At 42.5% G+C, this 15,023-nt stretch overlaps 1 long non-coding RNA gene across 1 annotated transcript in view; it reads left to right on the top strand.

Moving 5' to 3' along the window:
- The window catches only part of LOC123567577 (uncharacterized), a 70,529-nt gene extending 67,146 nt beyond the window's left edge, over positions 1-3,383 (top strand). Inside the window, exon 4 of the long non-coding RNA XR_006690616.3 lies at positions 3,252-3,383. This is a non-coding gene — a long non-coding RNA (uncharacterized lncRNA). The remainder of the gene's footprint in view (positions 1-3,251) is intronic.
- Positions 3,384-15,023: the final 11,640 nt, after the last annotated feature.

The following is a 15,023-nucleotide window of genomic DNA, read 5'->3' as shown; positions in this document are numbered from 1 at the left end:
GAAGACAAAGCCAAATGGAACTTCAAAAGACTTGGGCAGGCCTGGGATCCCCTTTCAGAAGTCAGCAAGTTCAATCACTGATAAAGATCCCTATATTGGGTTCACATTTTGGCTTTGAAATTTCAGCTCAGATGGCAAATGAAATCCTTTAATGTGTTTAAACTTTTGGTAAAACTCTATTACCCTCTAACTCTTGCTAAAAAAGACATTATCTTTTGCATGTTGCACAAAGAAGGTTTCCCTTTTAATGTCACTTCCACATTTCTATTACAGTGTTCACAGAGCTTTCATAAATATGTGAGTATGTGCATTTCTACGCATATTTTCCCCTCTCAAATGAAAGAAAAGAGTGGAGAATTGGAAGCCTTAATACATATTTTTTTATTATGTAAAGGATTGCATGTTCCTTGGACTTCGGAAAGGAAATACTTTCTAGCTATTTAGCTTGCCAAGTCTAGAATAAAGGTACGTAGAATCTTCTGAAAGGATTTTTAAAGGAAGGAAAAGATTTTATGAAATGGGTTTTAGTAAAGGCACTTAGGGAAATATAACTCAATCTAAAATATATTCTTACTTCCTGCCTATTTATTTTTTTAAACAATTTTATGTTGTATTTCATTTTTACACGTGGATGTGTGTAATTCACCGTTTTGGGGATGGGATCAAGAGGTTTCGCTAAAGTCAAACAGGTTTTTAAAAACTTTTATTGTAAAATAAAATAGACATAAATTACTTCCTGCCTATTTATTTTTTAAAACAATTTTATGTTGTATTTCATTTTTACACGTGGATGTGTGTAATTCACCGTTTTGGGGATGAGATCAAGAGGTTTCGCTAAAGTCAAACAGGTTTTTAAAAACTTTTATTGTAAAATAAAATAGACATAAAAAGTCATACAAAACAAACAGTGAATTATAAGACTAACACCCATTCAGATTAAGAAATAGATATTTATGAGATATCCCAGAACATGTCACCTCCCTCGCTCCAAAAATAACCACTATCCTGACTATTATAGTAATCACTTCCTTATGTTTCTTTATATTTTTTTACTCAAGTGTACATCCTTAGCACTGTGTATTCTTATTCACTTTTTAAAAATTGGTTGTTTTTAATTTCCTTTTAATCTACTGATTTTCCCTCCATCTCTTGCTCTTGCTTATAATTTATTTGTTCAAGATCCTTGATGGTTTGACCTGTAGAATTTCCCACTATCTGTATTTTGCTGATTGTGTATGCATGGCGCACATGAGTGCACCATGAGTACATGTTTCTCTGTCCTCTGTGTTACCTACAGATCACAGCCTTTGGATCCAGAGACCAACAAAACGTTGACTCAGTTATTGTCACAAGATCACAGGAAGCAGCATGTTCTTTCATTAGATGGCATATGACGGGCTGTCTCTCTTTTTGTGATATCACAGCCCTTGAGGCTTAAAAATGGTGACATTTAATTCTATGTCACATTTTACTTTTTAGCTGGAATAATGTATAAAGAGATCCTTCCCTCATCTATTGTTTTGTTACCCAGTTGTGTATGTATAAAAGTTGGGACAAATGCTTGATTCCTTCTCATTACTTACCTGTTTTCAAGATAACAGATTGTTTCCCTATAACCCTCTAAAAGTGACTAATTAGATTTTTTTAATGTGTCATTATGAACTCATGACTTTAAACATACAGAGTTTAAATACAGTACATTCTTATCTTTATTAAACTCAAAGTGTCCCATCTTTGGCCAGTGGAAAGCTCTTAAGGTTGGCAGCTGAGCTCTTTTGACTTGACCATAGTAGTCTTTAGTAGCATCCTTTCTATTTGATAGGATAAAATGTCCTAGGTTCACCTCCCCCAGCTACACACATGTAGACACACACACACACACACACACACACACATCGCCAGTTGTCATTACATTTCTTGCCACAGACTTGGAATCAGCAATTTCTCCAAAAAACCCTGGTTTCTTATTGTAGGAACTAACATTTGAAGATCATAATTTGGGCACTACAGTTGCTTATTGTAACTTGATTAGTCATTGTTTCTAGGTGTTTTTAGTAAATAGAATTGATAAACATATTTAAATGTATCAATCATAAGTTCGTAGTAGTCTTTCCAATTGAAATTCAGAGCTCTCTTCACATAATATTTCTAACTTTATAGAACTCACTCTTCTGTAATTTTCATGTGGTATTGAAAACATAAAAGATACATGAAATTTATGAAATTTTCTGTTTGATTTTTTTCCTCTCCTCTACTTTATTTTTTTATTTATTTTTTTTTTTGAGACGGAGTCTTGCTCTGTCACCCAGGCTGGAGTGCAGTGGCGGGATCTCAGCTCACTGCAAGCTCCGCCTCCCAGGTTTACGCCATTCTCCTGCCTCAGCCTCCCGAGTAGCTGGGACTACAGGCGCCCGCCACCTCGCCCGGCTATTTTTTTGTATTTTTTTTTTAGTAGAGACGGGGTTTCACCGTGTTAGCCGGGATCGTCTCTCGATCTCCTGACCTCGTGATCCGCCCGTCTCGGCCTCCCAAAGTGCTGGGATTACAGGCTTGAGCCACCGCGCCCGGCCTCCTCTACTTTCATCTAAAATTTACCTTACCTTGTCACTCTTGTCTTGATCTTGCTAAATTTGATTTCACTCCTAGCATTTTTTCCTCAGTGTGAGACCCTGCTCTGAAAGGGAGAACTGGCTGCCAGTTTCAAGATTTCATAGAGGGTAGACCACCCCAAGATTTTCAGTCCTTTCTGTAGATCCCTTGTATTCACCCCTATTCCAGTGGGTCAAGTCCATGTCGGTGTCAGCTGTTGTTCCCAGACTACCCCTCTGTGCTTCTCAGAGAACACCCATGGGCTGACTGGGGTTCTCCTGTTCTCATGTCCTTGGTCATCCTGTAGATTCCTTTGCTCCTTCAGTGCAGATAGTGAATCAGTGCAGGTCTTGTGGTTATTGGCATTTTCCTCTCACCCACTGTATTTTTGTGGTTTGAGAGTATGCCTTATTGCTTAGATTTTTGCAAATACAGTCCATGGATTTTGTTTTTCATTCCTAGTAGATCTGTGACAATTTCAGAAGATCTAAAAAGTATGCTTCCACTGCATACTTTTTAGATCTTCTGAAATTCCTTTTAGAATATTCCTCTTAGAATTCTTTATCTAGTTATTACTAGATAGCTACTGGATAACTCCCCAAACAACTTTGTCTTTATTAAGTATATTTTATTGAATTCCAACTTCCTTTGTTTTTTTCCAGTTAATCTGCCCTTCTGGGGGATTCACCCGTTCATTAAACATTCCCTGAGGATCTACCACTGTGCACTCTGTGCTGGAGATTCAAAGGTGAGTGAGACTCAGTGAGGTTGTGTGTGGCTGGCTGTGAAATAATGACCTACATGAAAGAAGGACCAAAGAAGAAAAGGCCAGGTTATCATGGACTGGTGGGCCTGGTTTTTCAGAATAGGACGGAACTGGCTTTTACACTACTCTTTGACTTATTTATTTCTTGTGATTTTCTTGGAACATTGTCTGAAAGCCTAGGTACCTAGCAGAATGACCCCCCTTGCCATCACTACCACCACCCTCCACCATTATCTTTACTGTAATAGTATACATGGGCAGAGGGATAATCAGCATTAAAAAAGAGGTGCTTTCGTATTCTTTCATCTTCACAATAACCCTGTGAGACAAGATTATTACAGGTGAGGGAGCAGAGGTTCAAAGAGAAGGCTCTTCAACTCAGTACGTGACTGAGCTAGGATTTAAACTTTTGTGAGTCTATTCCAAAGTTATTCTTCTTTCCTCCATAGCCTGATGCCTTTGTTGTTTTTCAGAGTTAGTTTAGGGAGATTTGCAATAGGCTTCAGCCTTCAAAGTCTTTCATAAGACTCATGATGGAAGATACTAGAGATTGGCTAACAAAGGCTAACAACACCCATGCCCACCCCTTTCTCTCTTGTCTTCCCCCACTACAGAGGCTGAATAGATAAAACCTTACTTTTCGAGTCTCCCTTGCACAGGGGTGGCCCTGTGACATAGCTCTGGCCATGAGATGTTTAGTGTTTCTCTCCTTTCAGTGTTTCTGGGAAAAGTCTGGCTTTTCTGACAAAAACAAAAAACCAAAAAACATGTGTCACATGGCTGGTCCTGTCTCCTTACTCCTGCCTCTTCAGTTGGATTTGAACTTGATGCATGGTGCCAGGGCAGCTTTCTACAACCATGAGGGAAAGCCCAAGAAAATCACAGAGATGCTGGCCCTCCACCAAGGTTTCTGTTTAAGAAAATATGAAAACAACAACAAAATACTCTTCTGTTTGTTTAATCCACTATCAGTTAAATGTACTGATATTAACAGCCAGAAGTGTTGCTAACCAATATACTCACCTTTGATATAAATAAGAACATTATAGACTTTTAAAACTTTCTTTATTCTAAGCAGTAGGAGGTGCTTAAGAGCATTATCTTAATTATAAAAAGTGATTCAGATACTACTGGGGATAGTGTTCCACTTTTGATTGACCCACTTATTTTCACTCTTGCAATGTTTAACTTCATACTCAGCCCCACTTGAGGTTGACTAGCGGCTACTGTATTTGAGCAGTCAACATTCATGCGGTTTCTGTTTACTAAGGCATTAGCAGACACATAGGCTGAAATATATACCACCATATAATAGATCCCAGATGTGTTATTATATTTTTTAAAGAGAAGGAAAGGATATTTGGAAGAATAAGTAACCAAAGAGCACTTTCTGTCAATCTGATTGGGGTTGGTGGTAACTCTTCAGGGGGAAACAAACCAAACTTGGAATTAAAATACACTGGGATTAAGATCTGGTTCACTTTGTTTAAATTCAACAAGTAATCCTTGAGTCTTCCTAGAGCCAGATTACCTGTGTTAGCTCCTCTCAATAGCTCTATGGCTTTCTGATTGTTATCCCAGCATTAAAGAAAATTAAATTAAGGCTAATGGGCTGCAGGAGCTCTAGGTCACAGAGAAGCCTGACTGGGATTCCATCCTGGCCCATCTTACTCTAAAGTCCACATGATTGCTGCTTTCAAATATTTCAAAGGAAAGTACAATGTCTGTAAACAGAAAAAAGAAAAAAAAAAAGCATTACTTTTAAAAAGCAAAGGCTATTCTGCAGAAGGGGACAACTTTTTCTGGTTGGCTCCAGTGAGTGGACTACTGACGTTTTTTAATAGGTGGACATTACCAAAAGAAGTGTTTTAACTCTGCTATTATCATCCAGAAAAATCTCTATTTCCTGCCAATCATGCATTGGGCAACATGGTAGATGTGTCTCTAGATGAAATAAATAAAAATAAGATTCTTACCTATTCTGGAAAGAAAAACAATAAACTCACTGAGGAAATGGAATCCATACCTATAAAGTGATTGTACATCTATCTTTGTGGTAGTCCCTGGTTTGGGGTCATATTCTGAACAGTTGAGGTTGGCTGATAGTCTGTTTCTACATGAGTGAATAGAGAGAGAGGCAAGTTTACAGTTGGAGTTATTCCATCAACCCATTCCTCAAACTCTTCCACAATAGACTGTATGGATTTATGAACCATTAAGAACCTAAGGGGTGTCCATCACAGGAAGGTAAATTCAGGGCCTACTGCCATCCTCCACACACACAGGCCAGAAGCAGATACATACCTGCCCTATTCCATGGAATACTTTCCCCTTTTGAGATTCCCATAGGGCTCTTTGGATTTAGGGAGTGAGTGTTAACTAACCCTCCTATAGATTCCTGAGCCCTGTGATATGACTCGTTGAGTAAGGAGGTAGAATAATGAACCTTCTAGGATGGCTCTACATTTTTAAGGCAGAGAGTAGCTGCTGGGAAGTTCTCCTTGTATGGACTCTCTCAGTTGTAGTTACTGGCAAACTCTCCAGGTGCTAGCATGTGGATACTGCTTAAAATTTAAACTAACTTGATACTCTCTCCACAGTCTACAACGGGGATAGCTGGATTTCACAAAGAAACCCCAGACAGCTAGAACTTTACTCATTCTACTATCCGTGAAGTATTAAAAACATACAGCTCTCAGGAGGCTTGGAGCCTGTGCTTACAAAACAAAGTAGATGAAAGTAGGCTATAAATTACTTCACCTGGATAGGCTTGGACCCAAAGCATCCAAAACTTTCAGCAACATGCGGATGGAGGAGTATGGGGAAAAAATCTACCCAATAAATCCAGCATGGGTGGGGTTACTAATTAAAAGCCAGGCTGAGAGGATACTCAGGCCTTGCAGATGACTATATAATGATTTTATCCCATTCTGGAAGCTGCCCAACAGAAGAGTGAGGAACAGTTGCAGGAAATCCTTGCCATTTACTCAGGAGTCGTTGAGTTAGAGCCAAAGACTCTCAACCTGAAATTATACAGAAAGACATGTCCCAGAAGTCAGGTCATCAGATGCAGAATCCAGTCCCCAGGGAATGGGGGAGTTGAGTATCACAGGAGGGCCCTGTTGAGGCTGGCTGGAGTTGCTGGACACTAAGTGCAAAGGCTCACAATTAGAGGGAATGTTTAGACAGAAGACCATCCTATGGCCTGGGTCCACTTAGGCACTGGGAGAGCTAAGATTCAAATATCAGAGCTTGCTTCCAGCAGAAAAGTCCTCGATCTACTTGGCAGCCAGGAGAGTCGGAGGGTCTTCATGGGAGCTGAAACAGTCCACAGTCATGACCCCGAGTTCTGGGACTGGGAGCCTGATTCAACTCCAAACCCCACAAGGGGCAAGATGGAGGCTGTTGATGCAGATGCTTATGGAAGGAATTGGTTTACCAGCCACCCGCTCCCTCCTACCTCCTTGAAGATTTGTCTCTGTCAAGTAGAAATGGACCTCTGACACCTCCATCCATTTCATGTCCTCTCTTCTGGTCAACTTGCCGCAAGCTGCCTTGGGTTCTGCTTCCTTCTTCCTTCTGCTCTGCTGATGCATCTTGCTGTTGGCATCTCACCTCAACCTTCACCAAACTTGATGCTTGGAACCACTTCTACAGTTTTGACTTTCACTTCCCTGGTCAATACAGTTCAGATCCTGCCTGGCTATACTTCTTTCATTTGCCCTAGATAAGTCTGGTGATCTTGTACGTCAGCACAGAGCCCTGGGGGAAGCAATCCTGCCGGGGGTACGCACACCCTGGTACAAGATCCAGGCAGAAATTGGGTGGGCTGAGTCCTGCAGGTGAGCATCATCAGTGGATGGGCAGCAAGCTAGTGGAGGAGAGAGAGGCTAGGTGACAACGAAGGAGTCGGACTTCTGCTCTCTTTGGATCAAGGTCTCACAATATTTTCTGCAAATTACTGATACGCTACTTTTCAAAAGGTCCCTAAGGTTAGGGGATAAATCTTCACCAGGTGGTGTTTTGGGATCTTAGACAATACATTTTGACACAAGGACAAAGTAAGGCCGAAGTTGGAACAAAATGTCCTCAGATGATAGAAGCTATCTCTCCCATCACAACACACACACACTCACACACACACACACATATACACACACACATACCACTTGACATGCTTGTAGATTACAGCTGCACATGGGACATGAACATCCATCACTCCAAGGAACATGAAAACGCCTACTGGACTTCTTTCCTAAGCTGCAGGTGTGTGACTGCTCGCAGGGCAGGGCAGAGGGAGTTGTGGTGTTTCCCAGTCACCTGTCCACTCAACCCCAGGCCGGACCATGCAGAAGGGAGCCATGGGGTGTTCTCACACCAGGCAGCACTGACTTGGGAGCTGGCGCCTTGCTTCCTGGTGCCATTGGCAACTGTCCCACAAACCCTTCCCATCATCCACCAACATACCCAAAACATACTTCAGGGAAATGAAAAAACTGCTCCTACTGAATCTCTGTGGTCCCTCAGATCTCCTTAATCATTTCCGGAAATTCTGGGGCACCCCAAAGTGAAGCAGTTCTAACTATGGAAATCGCTTCTGCCTGCAGCATCTGTCTTCCAGCCTAGGAGTTGTACCAGGAGTTATTTTTATAGCCTTCGATTCTGCCTCAGGGACCAAGGCTTGAAACTAGCTTAAGAAATTTAGATGAAACAAATTTGCAAGTCTCAACTGAAATCTTGGAGCAGCTGATCTAATATCTGCAGTACCTAACCGCTCCGACTAAGTGCTTTCTCATCCTTTCAAAAACCATGTTGTCAGCCTAAAAGAGGAAGAGGAAACTGACAAAGTTTTGATGATGCTTACAAGTTGATTTCCTGCCTTCGTTCTCAAATAGTTCCGCTCAAGTCTTTGGCTGCTGGTTTTAGAAACTACACTATAAATATAAACAGTAATAATGCTACTGCTTGGTATTTACATCAGAGATCCTCCTCCACGGTGACTGCCAGGTGCTTTCCAAATTGTCTGATGTGTACAGTCTGTGCTTGGCTCAGCCCAGAAGTCCACTGTTCTACAGGTCCCTTCTAATTTTTTTTCAGTGGCTTGAATTTCCACATCTAAAAGAGAAGTGTCTGCTCTGCAAGTACTGACTGTCTCAGTTTCCCTCTTCCTTATACCCCCTTTTAGCACTCCGCTGCCCCTCAATCCCTCCTGCCAGCACCTATCCAGATTCAAAGTAGTGGATTTAGTAGTAGGTGCAGTATGAGTTGTGGGAGTCAGTGTTGGAGAAAGGATGCAATGGAAGGAATGTTCGTGTTCTCCTGAAATTCATATTTTAAATCTAAACCCCCATTGTGATGGTATTAAGCTGGGCCTTTGGGAAGTGATTAGGTCATGAGGATCCTTCATGAATGGGATTAGTGCCCTTTCAAAAGAGGTCCCAGAGAACTAATTGTCTTGCCTTCTTTCCAGCATATGAGAATATAGAAGTACCCTTTTGCAACCAAGAAGAGGGCTCTCACCAGAACTCAACCATGCTGGCACCTTGGTCTTGGACTTCCAGCCTCCATGACAGTGAGAAATGAATTTCTGGTTTTTTTATAAGCCACTCAGTCTATGGTATTTTGCTATAGTGGTCAGAGCTGCTTAAGACAGAGGATGCTGTGATTTGCACAGTGAAGAAGAGGAAAGATGATTTTTCTTTCTCTATCTGAAGTCCTGATTAAATTTAAAAAAAAAAAAAAAAGTCTCTGTAAAGAGTAGAATGATGGTTACCAGAGGCTGGGAAGGGTAGTCGGGGCGGTGGTGGGGAAATGAAAGAGATGATTAATGGGTACAAAAATATAGTTAGATAAAATAAATAAGATTTTGTATCTGATAGCACAACAGGGTGACTACAGTCAACAATAATTTATCGTACATTTTAAAAATAACAAAAAGAATAATTGGAATGAAATGATAAAAGTTTTTCGGTGATGGATACCTATTTACCCTGGTGTGGTTATTATGCATTGTATGCCTGTATTAAAATATCTCATGTATCCCATAAATATATATGCCTACTCTGTGCCCATAAAAGTAAAAAAAAAAAATAGTCTCTGCAATCATCAGGTCCCTGTTGTTTGCCTAAAAATTCAGGGATTTGTACCTGTTTTTCTGAGGTTCCTAAGAACTCTGATGATGATCATTCTTGAGCCTGTCATGACTCACTTTTGGATCATCAAGGTGGAAGCCTATTGCTTTTCCTTTGTCCCCAAATGCCTTTTCACCTAACTTGCTATAAAATGAATGTTTCTTCCTGCCCCCTCACCCCCAAATAGCGTGTTTTTTCCTATCACGAAAAATGAAATGTCAACAACAGAAACAGATATTTTTGCCATAATTGTACCCTACCTTAGGCTGAAAATCTTTGGAGATTTTTTGTTGTCACAATGATTGGGGAATTCTGCGGCGTTAAGGTGGTGGGAGGTCAGGGATACCCCATGCCCTGCAGGGTTCAAACAGTGCCTGGCATGTTCACAGGTGCTTAACAAATATTTGTTTACTGAGTGAGCAGGAGCAGGGGTCATCATTTCTGAGGCCTCACTCCTCAGGGGAGCAACTTGCTTATCTGAGCACCTTCAGGTGGGTCATGCACACCGACAAATAGGGCAATTTCCTCACATAAGAATGACAATCTTTGGGCAATTACTCATTCTCCTCTAAGCTGTCACTTTCTCAGGCATGTGGTGGTCATTCGAGCTGTTCACAATTATTCCCAGATCTCCTCCTCCTGGACATAGAATAAGATGACAGTTTCCTACCGTTTTGATGCTAGCAGTGATCATATAACTTACTTGGCCAATGAAATACGATGGGAAGTGATGCATGTCATTTCTAGGGAGAAGCTTCAGAGCCAGTGTGCAATTCACCATCTCCTGTTCCTGCTGCCACAGCGGTCATGGATCCTCGTCTTGAGACTGCCTCTGAGTGCCTGAGTGGCTGGGGAGAGCAGAGTCTCCCTGCCGAGTTGTGTTGGATGGGTAGGATGTAAGTTCCACCATGATAGACTGATAACAGAATGTGAGCAAGGAATCAGGTGCTACCTTGTTAAGCCACTGAGATTTGGTGGTTATTTGCTACCGCCATAACTTTTCTTCTGACGCTATAGTCTAATCTGGAGTTTTCAAGGAAACCAATAAGAAGTATCCCTACTTCTTCACCCAACAACTGAACAAAATAAGAAATGAGACAAAAAGAAAGACAGATGGAGGCCAAACTCTTAGCTTTATTATTAACTTAATCCAGACAACACTGGACTGAAGCAGAGATCCCTGTGAAGAGTGTAGGGGTAGTGAGGGATGGAGTCGGAGGCAGACCTGCTCAGCCAAGTCTTAAAGGTTTATCTGGGCATAGGTTCCAACTCCAGCTACAGTAGGTATATTATTATTTTTCTAGGGTGGCCATCATAAATACCGCAGACTGTGTGGCTTAAACAATAAAGGTTTCTGTTCTTACAATTTCGGAGGCTAAAAGTCTAGCATCAAGGTGTCTCCACAGGTGGTTTCTTCGGAAGCCTCTCTGCTTGGCTTGTAGATGGTCATCTTCTTCTATTTGTATCTTGATGTGGTCTTCCCTCTGCATGTGTCTGTATCCTAATCTCCTCTTCTTATAAGGACACCACTTATATTAGACTAAAGCCTATTCCAATGACCGTATTTAACCTTATTTACTCCTTTAAAGGCCCTCTCTCCAAATACAGTTACATGTTAAGTCACATGAGGGCTTAGAAATTTGCAAGGGAGGAGGGGACACAATTGAGCTCACAACAGTAGACTTCTCCATTGGCAAAGCAGCTGCAAAGGACAAAACACGTGGAGCTGAGATAAGTGTGCCCCGTTACAGTCTTTCCAAGTGGACTCTTCACACATCACTTATTCCAAATGGACCATTCACCTATCACTCAACCTCTGGGAGGAAAGGGGTGAAGAGATGCCAGCTTTTTCCCATCAGCGGAACTCCTTCCACATGGAGGAAACATCATAGGGAAAGTTCCCCGTGGTGTGGGGAAGACATGTGTCCCTACCAACAGTCCACATCTGATTCGACCCTGTGCCCTCATGGCCAAGTGCAGGACTTGGCTCATGGAAGGCTCTCAGGAAGACAAAAGAGTCTCTTAATTGACACGTCTTACATTATTTTGTTTTGGTTACAACACTGTTGTGCCATGTTACTCTTTAGTCCGTTTGTCTCTTTTTCGCCTACTCACCCCAACTGTAGCTCTGCTAGGAGAAAGAACTTCCTAGTATCCCCAGCTACACCCTGCATTGTACCAGCTGTACAGCAGCTGCCCAATGGGGTGGTGGCACATGAAGCTCTAGGTTTATTTTTGTTTACTGAGTTTCTCACACTGCAAATGGGCCTGAGAAATGGAATGTGGTCAAGTGGAGCCTACTAAACAGATGGGAGGAGAATCCTTGAGGTGTAGGGATGACCACTATCTTCCCATGTAAGACTACGCCACAGTGGTAACAGCCTGTGGTCCCTATGATCCTAAAAGGGTAGCTGGGTTGGCCTGCCAAGTGCCCCTGCTTTGGGGAAGGAAAATGAACATGAGGGAGGCAAGCCAAACGTGCATGGCTCTGCCCCAAGAAGCCAAAGTGGCCTTTTGAAAGATTAATAGGGCATTTGGCTCTCAGCTTCTTAACAAGGAGGAAGGGAAAAAGCTTTCTGAAAAACACCAACAGCTTCTGGCAGGGATTCCAGAGGAGGGATTGAAGGCTGCAGGATAGGTCTTCGTGCTTTTTTCCCAACCCTGGTTTTTTTTTTTCCCACAGCCTCTCTCATCCTGCTTCTCTTGCTTCCTCTTCTTATTTCTTCTTTGGTGTTTTGGCCTCCCAGAATGATTTCTGCCTTTCCTTTCATTTGCACTGCCATTAAACCTTCTTTCTGTTCTCATTTGTCAGAGGTACGTGGGAGAGGCACTTTGCAACGTAGAAAGACACAAACTTCAGAATGCAGCCTGGGCTTGCAGCTCAACTCTGCAAATGTCTAAAATGTGAATAGAGGACATGGATTGTGTTTGTTCCCTTTTTAAAGGGATGGTGCCCATATACTTCTTTGTAGAAATATTCCTCCCTACTGTGGGTGATTCTGGTGGGGATATCAATCATGCCACTGCTGCACTTGCCTTGCCACAGCAGCAGGTATGTGATCGGAGTTCACAATTCTGATTCCACCTGTTGTGCTCATTGGCCCAAGGCAATCAAGCTGAGCCAATCAGGATTCCTCTGGGGATGCCTTGAGCTGCAAGGTGGAAGGACCGTGTAGCCTGTGGCTTGTGGGGCCATCTTTCCTCCCAATGGAGGGAAGGCTTCCAGAAGCTACAGCAACACAGAACAAAGCTACATTAAAGACAGGGCACAGATGGGACACCTGGGTCCAGGAAAGGAGCTGGATTAACCTCTGCACGCTGTAGTTTTCTATCAGATGAGCCATTTTTTTTTTTTTTTTTTTTTTTTTTTGGTTTCTGTTATTCTTGAACTTGTTTGGACTTGGCTTCTGTCACATGCAACCAATAAAGCCCTAGTGATCACATTGTGTTTCTTCAGGCAACTCATTTAACTGTTTGGAGCCTCAGTTTTCACCTAAAAATGGACTCCTCTAATGCTCATCTAAATGGGGTGTGCCCCCAACAAAACGTGCTTCCCTCTCCTGTAAGAACCAGCATGTCTTTGCCTTTTTTTTTTTTTTTTTTTTCCAGAGTCTCACTCTGTCACCTAGGCTGTAGTGCAATGGCGTGATCTCAGCTCACTGCAGTCTCCGCCTCCTAGAGTCAAAGGATTCTGCTGCCTCAGCCACCCTAGTAGCAGGGATTACAGGTATGCATCACCATGCCCTGCTAATTTTTGTATTTTTAGTAGAGACGAAGTTTCACCATGTTAGCCAGGCTGCTCTTGAACTCCTGACCTCAGGTGATCCACCCGCCTCAGCCTCCCAAAGTGCTGGGATTACAAGCGTCAGCCACTGGCCTGGCAGAACCAGCATGCCTTCTTGCACTCATTTCTGGACTAGACTTTTTCTCCACTAGACAGAGTTGAGGGACTGTCTTTTCAGCACTTGCCCCGGAACAAGGAAAGTTCAACCATTGTTGATTCACTTCTGTTTTCCCCTCTTTCTCACTTCTTTCAGAAATCTAGTTATAGCCTCTTGCTTGTACCTCTTACTTCTTTCCTTCTATTTTCCTTCTTTTTTTTTTTTTTTTTTTTTTTTTGAGACGGAGTCTGGCTCTGTCGCCCAGGCTGGAGTGCAGTGGCGCGATCTCGGCTCACTGCAAGCTCCGCCTCCCGGGTTCACGCCATTCTCCTGCCTCAGCCTCCCGAGTAGCTGGGACTACAGGCGCCCACAACCGCGCCCGGCTAATTTTTTGTATTTTTAGTAGAGACGGGGTTTCACCGTGGTCTCGATCTCCTGACCTTGTGATCCGCCCGCCTTGGCCTCCCAAAGTGCTGGGATTACAGGCGTGAGCCACCGCGCCCGGCCCTATTTTCCTTCTTTTTTGGGCCAAGTTTCCAGTGTATTTCCCCTAATCCTCCCACAGGTACATTTTCTTGCCTGGGTACTCAGTGTACGTGGAAAAATTACGGTCGTTAGTAATTGTGTGTCCAAGTGATGCTGTAAAGAAGTTCTGCTCCAGCTGTCTTTGCCATGGAAGAGCAATTAGCCAACTGTGCCTGCAAGCGTGTAGTTGTTGTAAGTATCACAAAGCTTTAATGCCCAGAAATCATTGCTGATATAAGAATTTTGTCCGCCCATAGGGAATTTTAGCTTAGTGGTGAAGCAACCACTCATGAAATTAGTCACATGCAGACTCTATTTCTACCCATCCTCCCGAAGCCTGGCTGACACAGTCTTCTTTTTCTCTATATTTTTCTTTTTTAATTTTTTTAAATTTTTTTTTTAATTTTTTTTTTTTGAGAAGGAGTCTCGCTCTGTCGCCCAGGCTGGATTCTTTTTTTTTTTTTTTTTTTTTTTTTTTTTTTTTTTAAATAGAGATGAGGTCTCTCTATGTTGCCCAGGCTGGTCTTGAACTCCTAGGCTTAAGTGATCTTCCTGCCTCGGCCTCCCAAAGTGTTGGGATTACAAGCATAAATTATCACACCTGGCCGCAGTCTTCCTTATACGTGGCATTTTTATATTTCCCTTACATTAGAACATTCCCACACAAACTCAAGATGATCCCAAGGTGGGCATGTTGCCAAAGTCCTTTTCCTCTTTCTGCCCAAACTGCTTCTTTCTCCTGGCTTTCCAGCCAGGCACCAACCTTCTCCCAGGCACCAGGCTTCCAACCTGGGTGGTCATGCTAAATGTTTTTCACTTTGTCCGCAAACCATGAATATTCCGTCTCAAACCCATCTCCTCTTTTGCTGTCATCATCCCAATTCAGGACCACTTACCTTTCACCTGTGTTACTTCAGGAGCCTCTGTCTGCTCACAGAAGTGAACTTACTTGCTCTTGGGAAGGTTTTGCTAGCAAGAGGCAATTCTGATCCTTAAGTCCATGTTTCCCACCTGCTATGGACTCAACTATGTCCTCTCCCCACCCCAAATTCATGATTCTTATGTTGAAGCCCTAACCCCCAATGTGATATTTGGAGATGGGACTTCTGAGAGGTAATTAAGCTTAGATGA

This window comes from Macaca fascicularis, chromosome 11 (assembly GCF_037993035.2).
Source record: "Macaca fascicularis isolate 582-1 chromosome 11, T2T-MFA8v1.1".
NCBI lineage: Eukaryota > Metazoa > Chordata > Mammalia > Primates > Cercopithecidae > Macaca > Macaca fascicularis.
Note: the sequence above shows the minus strand (reverse complement) of the source record. Positions and strands in the feature narration are given on the sequence as shown.